This window comes from Lucilia sericata, unplaced genomic scaffold (assembly GCF_015586225.1).
Source record: "Lucilia sericata isolate MDLA Ls3-8-SP2 unplaced genomic scaffold, ASM1558622v1 Contig002292F_arrow, whole genome shotgun sequence".
Taxonomy (NCBI): Eukaryota; Metazoa; Arthropoda; class Insecta; order Diptera; family Calliphoridae; genus Lucilia; species Lucilia sericata.
The window spans coordinates 2,501-17,500 of NW_023996108.1; the positions used below are offsets into that span (position 1 = coordinate 2,501).

The 15,000-nt window shown below is 36.9% G+C and overlaps 1 pseudogene; it reads right to left on the minus strand.

The window, feature by feature from the left end:
* Positions 1–5,365: 5,365 nt before the first annotated feature.
* The window catches only part of LOC119613753, a 9,822-nt pseudogene continuing 187 nt past the window's right edge, over positions 5,366–15,000 (minus strand).

The window sequence follows — 15,000 nt, forward strand, 5'->3', positions numbered from 1 at the left end:
AATCGGCACTTTGGCCTCATATTCGTCATTTTAATAATATAGTTTTGTTTCTATATATATATAATATTTTATATATATATATTATTTTATTTCATTTATTTAAATTCATCGCATCATATAATATTTTTCAATATATATGAATCTTGTGATATGTAATTAAAAATTACTTCTTTCATATATTAATATATAAATTTTTTAAAAATTTCGCAACACTTATGTTAAAAAAACAAAGTTTTTTTCTTTTTTTAATTCTTACCATCGATTCTGAATACATGCCAAACGACAAGCATCATCACCAATAGTAAGTAAACTATGAATATGACGAATTATTATTGTCCTCTACACGCACACATATAGTGTTTATGCGGAGAATAACAAAAATCCATCGGGGTCCCTAAGCTTCGAATATGACGAACTATTATTGAAACGCACACACCACATAATGTGATGTGTACCGACAAATAATAATCCATCTAAGCCCTAACTAAAATACGACGACGAATTCAATTATCAAATGCATACACAAATCAAATCAAATTCATCGAAGAGTTGATCAACCTTAAAAGAATTTTCTAAAACATCACAATAATATTCGAAATGAAACAAACATAAACATTTTATACTAAAAATTCAACATTCGATATTCGCATATATACGGCTTTTGGTTTGTTTTTGGCTGTTCATCCATTCAATTTCACAATTTTCACACTCTTAATAATTCTTTCTTTTGTCTCCATTGATCCTCCGTGTTAAATCAAATTTGTTTGGAAACAAATTTTTGAAAGAATTTTTCAAAGGTTTTTCGAAAATATTTTTTGAAATAAAAAAATTTCTTTTTTTCTTTCAAATAATTGCCACAAACCAAAATGTATATAGCTTAAAATCAAATTTTTCATGTTTTTATGTATGTTTAATATAATAAAATTTTTTTTTGTGAAATCACCGAAAAAATTCTAAGTCGATATAGAGATGAGGTAGTACAAGTTCTCCGCCAATTAGGTTTTTTATGACACTAAAAAATTCATAACATTTTCAAAAATTAACTTTTTTTAAAAATTCTTTTTGATTTTTAATCATAACGATTAGATCTAAAATCCGTAGAAAAAACTTTTTTTCTAAAATCGATATTGGCGATTTTAGATTTTTTCAAAATTTCAAAAAATTTATTTTCATTTCCATCATTAAGGAAAATAATGAATTTTTTTTACCAAATATTTCCATCAATTATGTTATTTTTATATGAAATAATTAATATATTTCCATAAATAATGAAACTTTTGTATAGAAAATTGCAATATTTTTAAATATCCATAGAAATCATAATAGAATTTACTACGGAATATTTCGGAAGAGTTATAATATTTCTAATTTATATTATTTTATTGTTTATTTCTATAAATGATGGAAATAATGTATAGAAAATTGTATTATTTCCATAACTAATGGAAATTTTATATAGAAAATACCATTATTTCCCTAAATAATGTCAATTTTATATACAAATTATGGTATTTCCGTAAATAATTGAAATTTTATACAGAAATTGTATTATTTCCGTAAATAATAGATATTTTATATAGAAATTGTAGCATTTCCATAAATAATGTCCATTTTATATAAAGAATCGTATTATTTCCATAAATAATGTAAACTTTGTGTACAAATTGTAGTATTTCCGTAAATAATTGAAATTTTATATAGAAAATTGCATTATTTCCATAAATAATGTCAATATTATATACAAAATTATGGTATTTCCGTAAATAATTGAAATTTTATACAGAAATTGTAGTATTTCCGTAAATAATAGAAATTTTATATAGAAATTGTAGCATTTCCATAAATAATGTTCATTTTATATAAATAAAAATCCTATTATTTCCATAAATAATTAACATTTTATGTACAAATTGTAGTATTTCCGTAAATAATTGAAATTTTATACAGAAATTGTAGTATTTCCATAAATAATACAAATTTTTACATAGAAAATTCAAGTATTTCCATAAATAATGCTCATTGTTTTATAGAAAATTACACTTTTTCCATAAATAATACAAATTTTTTGATACAAAATTCGAGTATTTCCATCAATAGTGCAACTTATACAAACAATTTTACATAAAAACTACAAATTTCTTAACAAAATTCCATAATTTTTACCATTTTTAAGCAATTTTTACAAAAATTTTCCCCCAAAAATTTGCTTTTAAAACTTTTTTTTTCGTTTTTTTTCTAAGTCGATGACAGAAAAATTTTGCCACTTAAATTAAATTTTCATTTTATACATTCGCACATTAATCTATAATATGCTCATGTATTTTTTTTATTAAATCTTAAAAAAACATCTTATTACAAGATGTTTTTCTATTTCTTAATCCAATTCGATTCTATAATACTATTCAAAAATATATTATATTTATATAATATATATTATGATTATATCATATATAATCCATAATCCATATATAATATATTTTATATAATATATATTATATATGTTGTATATGATGATTATTTAAAATATCATCATCATATACATCATATATATATATAGTATATAAAATATATTATACATGGATTATGGATTATATATCATATAATCATAATATATATTGTATAAATATAATATATTTTTGAATAGTAGAATCGTCAAGCTAAGGATGAGTATCAGTGGATCGCAGTATGACAGCTGACTCTACCACTAACAACACCTTGCCCTTTTCTATTCAAAAATAATGTTATTATAAGTAGCTAGCGCGGCGTGCAAGTGATAATATCCTCCTGCACTTGCTATGCTACAATAAATAACATTTTTGTGAATAAATGAAGAATTGTTCTTCACATTGATAGGAATTGCCAAAATATTGACTTATTAGATTAGTAAAACTAATCTGTCTGTCTGTCTTACGAAACCCAGCTCGCGTTCCCTTGAACACATTCCAACGCTTGATGAATGAAATTTTCTTTCACATCAAAGTAAACCCAGCTCGCGTTCCCTTGAACAATCCAACGCTATATATCAATTGAGTTTTGCTTCACAATTATAGACATTTTCAAAAAGTCTTTCAATTCTTAGAGTAGTAAAACTAATCTGTCTTACATTCCCTTGAACAATCCAACGCTATATAAATGAGTTTTGTTGATAGAAATTTTCAAAAAGTCTTTCATTCTTAGAGTAGTAAAACTTATCTGTCTTACACTCCCTTGAACAATCCAACGCTATATAAATGAGTTTTGTTGATAGAAATTTTCAAAAAGTCTTTCATTCTTAGAGTAGTAAAACTTATCTGTCTTACATTCCCTTGAACAATCCAACGCTATATAAATGAGTTTTGTTGATAGAAATTTTCAAAAAGTCTTTCATTCTTAGAGTAGTAAAACTTATCTGTCTTACACTCCCTTGAACAATCCAACGCTATATAAATGAGTTTTGTTGATAGAAATTTTCAAAAAGTCTTTCATTCTTAGAGTAGTAAAACTTATCTGTCTTACATTCCCTTGAACAATCCAACGCTATATAAATGAGTTTTGTTGATAGAAATTTTCAAAAAGTCTTTCATTCTTAGAGTAGTAAAACTAATCTGTCTTACATTCCCTTGAACAATCCAACGCTATATAAATTGAGTTTTGTTTCACAATGATAGAAATTGTTAAAAAGTCTTTCATTCTTAGAGTAGTAAAACTAATCTGTCTTACGTTCCCTTGAACAATCCAACGCTTGATTAATGAAATTTTGTTTCACAATGATATGAAATGCCGACATCGAAGTAAACCCAGCTCGCGTTCCCTTGAACAATCCAACGCTTGATGAATGAATTTTTCTTCACAATGATAGAAATTAGCAAATAGTCTTTCATTCTTAGAGTAATACAACTAATCTGTATGTCTTACGAAACCCAGCTCGCGTTCCCTTGAACAATCCAACGTTTGATAAATGAATTATGTTTCACAATGATATGAGGTAAACCCAGCTCGCGTTCCCTTGAACAATCCAACGTTTGATGAATGATTTTTGCTTCACAATGATAGGAATTGCCGACATCGAATTCTATAATCCAACGATTGTTGAATAAAGTTTTCTTCACAATGATAGTAGATCCATGTTATTTTTTAACATTTCTGACATCTCTTGTTAAATACACATTACTTTAAACCAAAATAATTTATAAGTTTCCTTAGAGATGAGTAAGTACAAGTTCTCCGCCAATTAGGTTTTTTAAAAGTTTAAAAAAATCATAACTTTTTCAAAAATTACTTTTTTTTAAAATTTCTTTTTGATTAATAATCATATCGATTAGATCTATATTATTAACATTAAGATAAAAAAATCAATATGAAAATAAAGAAAATCAATAAAAATTTTTTTTTTCGTCATTTCCATCAATAAAGAAAATCATATGTTGATAACAATAAAAAAAAAACTCCAACAGCTACATAAATTTTTATTTTTGTCCGTCGCCACTTTATTATATTAGTGTGCAATAGCAATAGCATTTCATATTTTGAAATATCTATAGATAAATCAATAAATTGAATTAAAAATTTATCTTTGGCAATAGAGCAATTTTGTATTTGTTCATATTTTGACATATGTATTAGATATAACTCCAAAAATTGTCATTAACATTTAGCGTTTCATATTTTTATATATCAATAAATTTATCAATATTATTGTTATATTTTCATATATATTTTCTTTTTCTTTACTATTTTTTCTTAAGTTTTTTTTTCTAAGTCCTTTTCTTATTTTTAATATATTATTTATATATGTAATTAATATGAAATGTACATATGTATATTATATCAACTTAGAAAAAAATCTTATTATGTATATATTATATTAATACATATGTTATATCACAACTTATTCTAATTATGTGTATTAATATATAATTAATATGAAATGTACATATGTATATTATATCAACTTAGAAAAAAATCTTATTATGTATATATTATATTAATACATATGTTATATCACAACTTATTCTAATTATGTGTATTAATATATAATATACATATATGTATATATTATATCAACTTAGAAAAAAATCTTATTAATAATATATTTATTTAAATATTATATATGTATATTATAATATATATAATATACATATATCATTTTATCAACTTGAAAACCAACATCTTATTATAAATATATTATTTAAATATTATTTTCTTTTATTATTTATATATGTATATTAATATATAATATACATACATATAATTTTTTCAATTTTAAAAAAAAACATCTTATTACAAGATGTTTTCTTTTTTTAAATTAATTCGATTGTATTCAAAAATATCTATTATAATAATTGATGATATATAATCATAAATATTATAAATGTAATATAATTGATCGAATCGTCAAGCTAAGGATGAGCTTCAGTGGATCGCAGTATGGCAGCTGCTCTACCACTTACAACACCTTGCCCGTTACAAAAGTCGTTTACAATTGATTCTAGGCATCGTCATTGTATTAAATAATGTTTTTATAAGTAGCTAGCGCGGCGTACAGGTGATAATATCCTCCTGCACTTGCTATGCTACGAATAACATTGGCATCACATCCATTGTCGTTTACCAAAGGCAAACTTTAAATGGTTTAAGAGCCATACAACGCAATTGCCCCATTTTTATCATTGCAGTCCAGCTTGGATACGACCTTAGAGGCGTTCAGGCATAATCCAACGGACGTAGCGTCATACCACTGTTCGCTCGAACAAGTATTGTGCCATAGGTCCGTACCTGCGGTTCCTCTCGTACTACGCAGGAATGCTGTCGCAACAACATATTGTCATTAGTAGGGTAAAACTAACCTGTCTCACGACGGTCTAAACCCAGCTCACGTTCCCTTGCATGGGTGAACAATCCAACGCTTGGTGAATTTTGCTTCACAATGATAGGAAGAGCCGACATCGAAGGATCAAAAAGCGACGTCGCTATGAACGCTTGGCCGCCACAAGCCAGTTATCCCTGTGGTAACTTTTCTGACACCTCTTGTTAAAAACTCCTTAAACCAAAAGGATCGATAGGCCGAGCTTTTGCTGTCCCTGTGTGTACTGAACACCGAGATCAAGTCAGCATTTGCCCTTTTGCTCTATGTGTGGTTTCTGTCCGCACTGAGCTGGCCTTGGGACACCTCCGTTATTATTTGAGAGATGTACCGCCCCAGTCAAACTCCCTACCTGGCAATGTCCTTGAATTGGATCATACCTGAGTATTGGGAGTTATACCAAATTTTAAATATTAACAATAGCACCGAAATGCCATTATTTCATCAAGATTTGTTTACAATTATATAACAAACTCTTAGTACTTTGATCAAGAAGCTTGCATCAAAACCCAATACCATAAGATATATAAATATATCCGTAAAATGGCTAAGAATTGATACACGTTCCACTTAATCAAGTAAGTAAGGAAACAATAAGAGTAGTGGTATTTCATTGTTGATAAAAGCCCCGAAAGACAATTATCTCCCACTTATTCTACACCTCTTATGTCTCCTTACACTGCCAGATTAGAGTCAAGCTCAACAGGGTCTTCTTTCCCCGCTAATTATTCCAAGCCCGTTCCCTTGGCTGTGGTTTCGCTAGATAGTAGATAGGGACATGAAAGTCGTAGTGCTTTACGTGAGTACCTGGCGTGTAGCCCTATCTCACGGTGGTACTTTTTCAACCACTGGGTGAATACAATGCGTCGACCAGCGCCCCCTTGCCCAACCTGTCACAAAGCCGTGACAGGAAGGGCAAGAGTACAAATTCGAAGACATGCTTCTGGACATGCCTTCACCCTTTGTTAGGATCGGAGACTATCTAAACTCCTAAATGCCTTTCTATGGGTCAGGCACCCGGTTGTAATGCAACTCCACACCGAGCTTACGCTCTACCCGCGATTTGGGTTTAAACCACAGCCACCACGTTACTCCCCGAAGGGCCTCACCAACAACCAGGCTGGAAACGAAAGTTCCAGGGGCTCCTGGATCCCGTGGTACCAGATTATAGACTCCGGTCGGTCTTCGTAGACAGAACTACTCCAGTTGGGTCCCAGAAGACCCGGGACTGGTAACCCCATACGACACATTCACACAACAACATACACACATTTCGTCCGTCACCGTCCAATCTTCCCACCCGAATTCACGTTGTCTAACTATCCCCACGCCTACTCCGCCTTCTGTTGAAGACCTCCTTCGCAAAGCACGCTAATCCTACGACAACTACTCTCATTAGATAAAACACCACTAAAATCAAAACCTACATCCAACCTCGTCACACCAAATCCCTCTAAGTCCCGAATATCCTCGTACAGCGAACATTCACACAACACATGCAACCAACTCTCATCACCACCACCACAATCACACCCAGAAGTCACACTAAGGCCCCTCGAATACAAAAATGCATTCAAAGAACCATGGCCCGTCAAGATAAATCCCAGACTGAGTCCGAAATCGAAATCCGGATTCTCAATCACAAAACGGACATTCCCTGACGAAGCCATATGTGACTCTACCATTCACACTATCATCCCATCTAGACTGCCACCTATCGAAAACACATTCACCCAACACAAACTTCCTCTCCTTCACACTCAAGCCATCCAAAGTCCTACCATTCAACAACTCATACCCAGTCACATCGAGCCCCCTCTTCGACCTAGAAGCAATGCAACAACGCATAACTTGTAGGTCCAGGGGAGGGGCTCCCGCAAGCACCTGCATTGCCTCCGTAGAGACCGTACGACACACAGGAATACACCCTAACAAAACAGCCCTCTGACACGACAGTATCTTACGATACCCCACAGCAGACAAGACCACTTCGCCCCATACCGCAGCACAATAAGTTGCACAAGCAACAAAAAGTCCCTCGTATATAAGGCGTACAGCACGTCTACTGAGGCCCCATTCACTCCTCAAGATTCGCCGAACACATCCTACCACACCAACAATCTTACCACGCACACGATCCAGATGCGGGCGAAAATTCATCCTCTCAGCCACCGCCACCCCCAGATATACGACCTCAGTCACATACCTGAGAGACCTGCCATCATTCATCCTAATAAGTGGAGGTCTGTTAAGCGACAATCTGCCCTTAAGCAGCATTGCCACAGACTTATCCACCGCCACGTCCACACCAACACGAGAACCCCACTCAGACACAATCCCCATCACCCTCTCACCCATTCGCTCAATATCAGCCCGAGACTGACCCTCAACCATAATCAGCAAATCATCAGCATAAGCACACACCTTACACACTCCAACCAATTCACCCAACAAGGTGTCCATAATGAGGTTCCAAATGAATGGACCACATATAGAACCCTGCGGGCAACCCCTAACAACATCAACACTCACAGTACCACTACCACCAGCACCAACAACACAAGCACTCCTATCAGAGAAATAACTCCGCCATAAACCGATCTCACGACAACCTAAGTCACTCAACCTCTCCAAAACAACCTGCCAGTCAAGATAGTCAAATGCGCCCTTAAAGTCTACAAAAAGACCTAACACATACCTACTCGAACTAGCAGCCACACACTCCCTAACATACAACCAAGCATCCTCAACACTCTTACCCTTCCTAAAACCAAACTGAAACTCAGACTGGCCAACAAACACACCTTCACGCACAGCATCAATCATCCTCTCCTGAAGCCTTAGTATCATGATCCTCTCCAGTACCTTAGAAAGTACAGGAAGAAGCGAGATACCCCGATACGACCTAGGATTGCTCCTAACCCTATCCGGAGACTTCAGAAGCACAACCACCCTAGCCAACTTCCATTCACGGGGAAAATACCCCTGCCTAACACACTTAGCAAGGAGGGCCCCCACGTACTCAGGTATGGCCTTATAGATGCTTTTACACATCTGTCCGGTCATACCATCCATACCCGGGGACTTCCGTGCCTTCACAAGATTCACACACTCCACAATCTCACCATCATCCAACGGCGGGGGATCCGTCGCCCCATTCAAATGAGGATGGACGGAAACACCGGCCCTAGGGAAAAATTCCCCCAACAAAATACGCACACAGTCACTCCAATCAGTCACCATCTCACCATTCACATGCAGTGCATTCACATCAACACTCCTAGACTTCCCTCTACAAATCTTATATACCCTACCCCACGGTTCATCCCTCTCATCATGCACAAATTGCCTCCATTCAGTCTCCTTCACACTGACAATCATCCTCTTATACTGACGCAGATATGCCCTATACTCATAACCATACAAATCCACATCACCAGCATTCAAAAGTCTGGCCCTTTGGAAACGTTTCCGTAGGCGCCTAACCGTCCTCTTCCCCTCCTCCAACTCCCGAGTCCACCATTTTACCCTACTCCTGTTCCTCCTAACACTCCTACCCATAAGAGAATCATTCACACTACACATCCAATCATTCAAACAAGCAACCTGGCCATCAACATCCATTCCAGTAAACTGATCCAAAGGAACACTCTGTGCAGCCACCCTCATACACTCAACATAGTCATCCCAATTCACATTCAGACAATGCCACCGTCGCGGCCCAACAGTCTCGCCAACCACAGCCACACCAGTGAACAAAATTTCAATCAAATTATGATCACTTATACCCCCGGAACATACACTCCAACCAAACTCAAATTGGCGGGAAGCCGCCTCATTCACCACACTCACATCAATATCACTCATACCCCTAGGTCCCTCAAAAGTATACTCCTCACACGGCACATTCAAAACAGACACACTCTCAGACAACATCCATTCACTCAGCAACTCACCCCTGGAACGACTCGAATGCCCAGAAGACACCTTGCTGAACCACATGGGAGAAGTTGCATTAGCATCCATACCAATAATCAAGGGAGTACCACCAGCAAGCCGGAGCAGCTCCCCCAGATACCCTATATAAGGCCCTATCCCCTCACCAAACTTACAATAAACACTCGCGAGCAAAAACTTACCAAAAACCCCCACAACAGCCACACAAACACCCCAGTCAGTCATACTCACGACCATACATTCAACATCCACGTCATTCACAACAACAGCGGAATTCCCACGGGAATCAGGGAAGACCCGCATAAATGCAGGTAAACCCCTAACACAACCATTAGTTGTGTAGGGTTCCTGAACCAATGCGAACCCACTGCCAGAATCACACAACCTCTCACCCAAATCACACATAACAGCATACGACCCTTGACAATTTAACTGAACAATACGACCCTGCCATATTAATGTCTGGCGTAGGCACGGGCAACTTGCGCACTGTACACCGGGCATTGCATCGACATCATATAATGATCCGATGGCAAACCCTTAAAAGTACAATTACGACAGGAAAGTGCATTCACACACCCCCTGGCGCGATGCCCCAGTTCCCCGCAACGACGACAGACAACCCCCTCAACTCTACACTCGCGAGCAGAATGCCCGAAACCACAACATCTATAACAGCCCTCAACCGAATTAAATTGCCGAACAAAAAATGCGAACCACTTAATGTAGCAGCGATCATTGCCCAAGATGGTATTAATGGCAACACTATTACCCTCCAGAACAACGTTCACACTACCCGCGTCCGCCTTCCATGGTTCGCCAACCAAATGAACCTCCTTCCTAAAATCATCCAAAGACATAACCTCCTTCAAATTCTTCAAATACAACTCTTCCATAAACTCACCAGGAGAAATAGCCGAATCCACCTCACGCACTATAATCCTCTCAGCTCTAGCCTTATTCACACTAACCTCAAGACCCAGCTCCTTAAACTTTGTACTAGACAAAATCTTATCCCTCTCACTCACCGACGGTGTCCTAATCACAGCACCACCCCGCTTAATAGGCTTCAAAGTATGCACCCGAACGCCCAGAGCAGGCACAACCTCCCCAACCACCTTATCCACCACCTCCTTAGGTGTAGCCTTAGAGTCACCACTCTTTACTACCACCGACCAGGTCTCAACCGGCTTAGGAGCCAGCTCAGTCCCCATAGGAGTCGGCATATCCGGGGCAGAGGGGGAAGCAACAGCCCCCGACGCAACAGGAGCACCCCGCGAAGCACCATAAGCCTCCAAAGCCTCCAACTTTCCCTTCAACAACTCATTCTCCAACAAAACTGCCAACACAAGGTCCTCATACCTCCCAGCCAAACCCAGCAACGACTTTAAACCAGCCTGCGTCACCGCCTCCTCCATCGCTATATCCAACAGCTCCGATGTAATCGACCTCAACGCACGAACGGACTCACCACCTCTACCACGCATCCTACCGGAAGCAGTCGAAGCCCCAGAAGCCTTCGCCTGACCAGCTAAGTCCTCAGCAGCACTACTCGACCTATCCCTACCCTTCACACTCTTAACGACCTTTCTAACCTTCCCATCCGAAGCAGCCGGCGACGGTTTAGAAACCCTCGGCGGCGGCGACGACCCTACCCTCGGAACCTTAAACGAGATCTCAGACCCGTCCATGGAACCACAACTACTGTCCCTGGGCTTCTTACTCATGATGAGGTAGAAGCCACACTAAATACCAATCAAAAACTACAAAAATACAACAGAAATACACTAAATATACGCAAAATATATCAAGAAATAAAAATATACCCAAAACAGACAAAAACGACAAAACAACACGGTAACCCTAATCAAAAAGTCACCTAACCCAACGGTAACCCTAAAGGAACCAAAAGTCGACTCAACCAGACACAAAACTCAAAAAACCCAACGGTAACCCACTTTCAAAACAATCGAGTAAAATGACCCAATGGCAACCCCCTACCTATAAACAAACCCAGCCAATACAAAGAATTCACCAATAGAGACTGAAATATAATCCACTTATATCACAGGCATCCACTGGGCGATTCCAACAATACTAGTATCGTCGGATTCAGAACTCCCTGCAGGACTGATTTCAACAATAATATGGACTCCGGCAATGGAAACAGTGCCGCAATCCACTGTCAAAAACACCCCAAAAACTGAGACACCCAATATACACAAAAACCTATATATAAAAAATACCGATATAAAAACACTTATATCTCAGAAAATACCGAGCAGACCGACAAAAACCGCACAGAAAAATAATCAGTAGACCCTGGACCACCGATTTCAGGCATAAAATAGCCTCCGGCAGTGCAAGAACCACTAAAACCAAACTACCAAAAACAATAAAAAATGAGACTACTCACCAAAAATACGTTACAAAAAATACACACAGTACACACAAACTATGTACTATAACCAGGCCGAATCTTAATCCGACAATATCTCCGGCATCCGTTGACAGATCCAGAAAATTCCAACACTCCCAGAAAGCTGAGACTCCACAGAATATCAATCCACTAAAATCACGAAATCTTTCGAAGATCTAGCACTCCAAAAATCCACTTAAAAATCACCAATATCACACTAGTTAAAAACACTACTGAACAGTTCAACGTGAAACTAACAAGTGAGTAGATAGGGACAGTAGGAATCTCGTTAATCCATTCATGCGCGTCACTAATTAGATGACGAGGCATTTGGCTACCTTAAGAGAGTCATAGTTACTCCCGCCGTTTACCCGCGCTTACTTGAATTTCTTCACTTTGACATTCAGAGCACTGGGCAGAAATCACATTGTGTCAACACCCGCTAGGGCCATCACAATGCTTTGTTTTAATTAGACAGTCGGATTCCCCAAGTCCGTGCCAGTTCTGAATTGATTGTTAATTGATAGTCGTTATAATTTAAAAGGAATATATCTTGCGATAATTCCCTAAAAATTTTAGCAAGAAAGTTCCACAATTGGCTACGTAACTACTATCCGGGGAACAAGATCCGAAAATCTCTATTTACCCAGAACGAGTACATAAACCATGTTATTGCTTCCCAATCAAGCCCGACTATCTCAATCTTCAGAGCCAATCCTTATCCCGAAGTTACGGATCTAATTTGCCGACTTCCCTTACCTACATTATTCTATCGACTAGAGACTCTTCACCTTGGAGACCAGCTGCGGATATTGGTACGGCCTGTTGAGAAGTTTGCGTGACCCCACCATAAATTTTCAAGGTCCGAGGAGAAAATATCGACACAACAGTAAATGTCATGCTCTTCTAGTCCATCTACCATATCTCTCTTCGAAAGACTTCCATGGTAGTACGACTATAAAACAGAAAAGAAAACTCTTCCGATATCTCTCGACGGCTTCTTTATGGTCGTTCCTGTTGCCAGGATGAGCACAAGGCCCATATTTAATAACAAACGGATACTCAACAGGTTACGGAATTGGAACCGTATTCCCTTTCGTTCAAAATTATTCAAGTGTTTTATTACTTTTTCTTATATATACTTGTATATATTTTACTTATTCATTATAACTTGAAAATTTTCGGCTTTCGCCTTAAACTTAGGACCGACTAACTCGTGATCAACCACTGTTCACACGAAACCCTTCTCCACTTCAGTCCTCCAAGGTCTCATTCGATTATTTGCTACTACCACCAAGATCTGTGCCAATGGCAGCTCCATGCAGGCTTACGCCAAACACTTCTATGCTCACCATTGTACCCTCCTACTCACTAAAGTTTCAAAGTTTAAAATCCAACCGAAATTGAATATAAACCATCTACTTTAGCGGTAATGTATAGGTATACAACTTAAGCGCCATCCATTTTAAGGGCTAGTTGCTTCGGCAGGTGAGTTGTTACACACTCCTTAGCGGATTACGACTTCCATGTCCACCGTCCTGCTGTTTTAAGCAACCAACGCCTTTCATGGTATCTGCATGAGTTGTTAATTTGGGCACCGTAACATTACGTTTGGTTCATCCCACAGCGCCAGTTCTGCTTACCAAAAGTGGCCCACTGGGCACATTATATCACAACCACAACCTTCATACCAAGAAAGGTGAGGTTCTTACCCATTTAAAGTTTGAGAATAGGTTAAGATCGTTTCGACCCTAAGGCCTCTAATCATTCGCTTTACCAGATAAGATTATTTTACATAATTTTTAAATGCACCAGCTATCCTGAGGGAAACTTCGGAGGGAACCAGCTACTAGATGGTTCGATTGGTCTTTCGCCCCTATACTCAATTCTGACAATCGATTTGCACGTCAGAACTGTTTCGGTCTTCCATCAGGGTTTCCCCTGACTTCAACCTGATCAAGTATAGTTCACCATCTTTCGGGTCACAGCATATATGCTCAAGGTACGCTCTAGTTAGAGGTATAAATAATATAAATATTATTATACATAACTGTATAGAACGCCCCGGGATTGAATTAATAGACTATAAATAGGCTAAAAACTAATCCCATTAAAGTTATGTTAATTTCGCTATTAGGTTTTTATTCCCAATAACTTGCAAATATGTTAGACTCCTTGGTCCGTGTTTCAAGACGGGTCCCGAAGGTATCCTGAATCTTTCGCATTGTTAATCATACAAGTGCATATAATGAACATAAAAATCATTGATTAATATGATATTATAAAATATAAATATTTAAGCACTGTATATAATAAATCTATCAACGCTTTATCAAATCAAAAGAATTTATTCGATATTAAATTGCAAGCAAAATAATTTGAATAAACATAATCTAATGATCTTATGATAAATAATGTAAAGTTAATAGATTACAATGTCCTTTATAGAAAAAATGCACACCATTATTATAATATTATAAATATTAAAATCATAATGATGAATTTTCCATAACGGATATTCAGGTTCATCGGGCTTAACCTCTAAGCAGTTTCACGTACTATTTAACTCTCTATTCAGAGTTCTTTTCAACTTTCCCTCACGGTACTTGTTTACTATCGGTCTCATGGTTATATTTAGTTTTAGATGGAGTTTACCACCCACTTAGTGCTGCACTATCAAGCAACACGACTCTTTGGAAATGCCATCTAGTAATCATTAACGTTATACGGGCCTGGCACCCTCTTTGGGTAAATGGCCTCATTTAAGAAGGACTTAAATCGT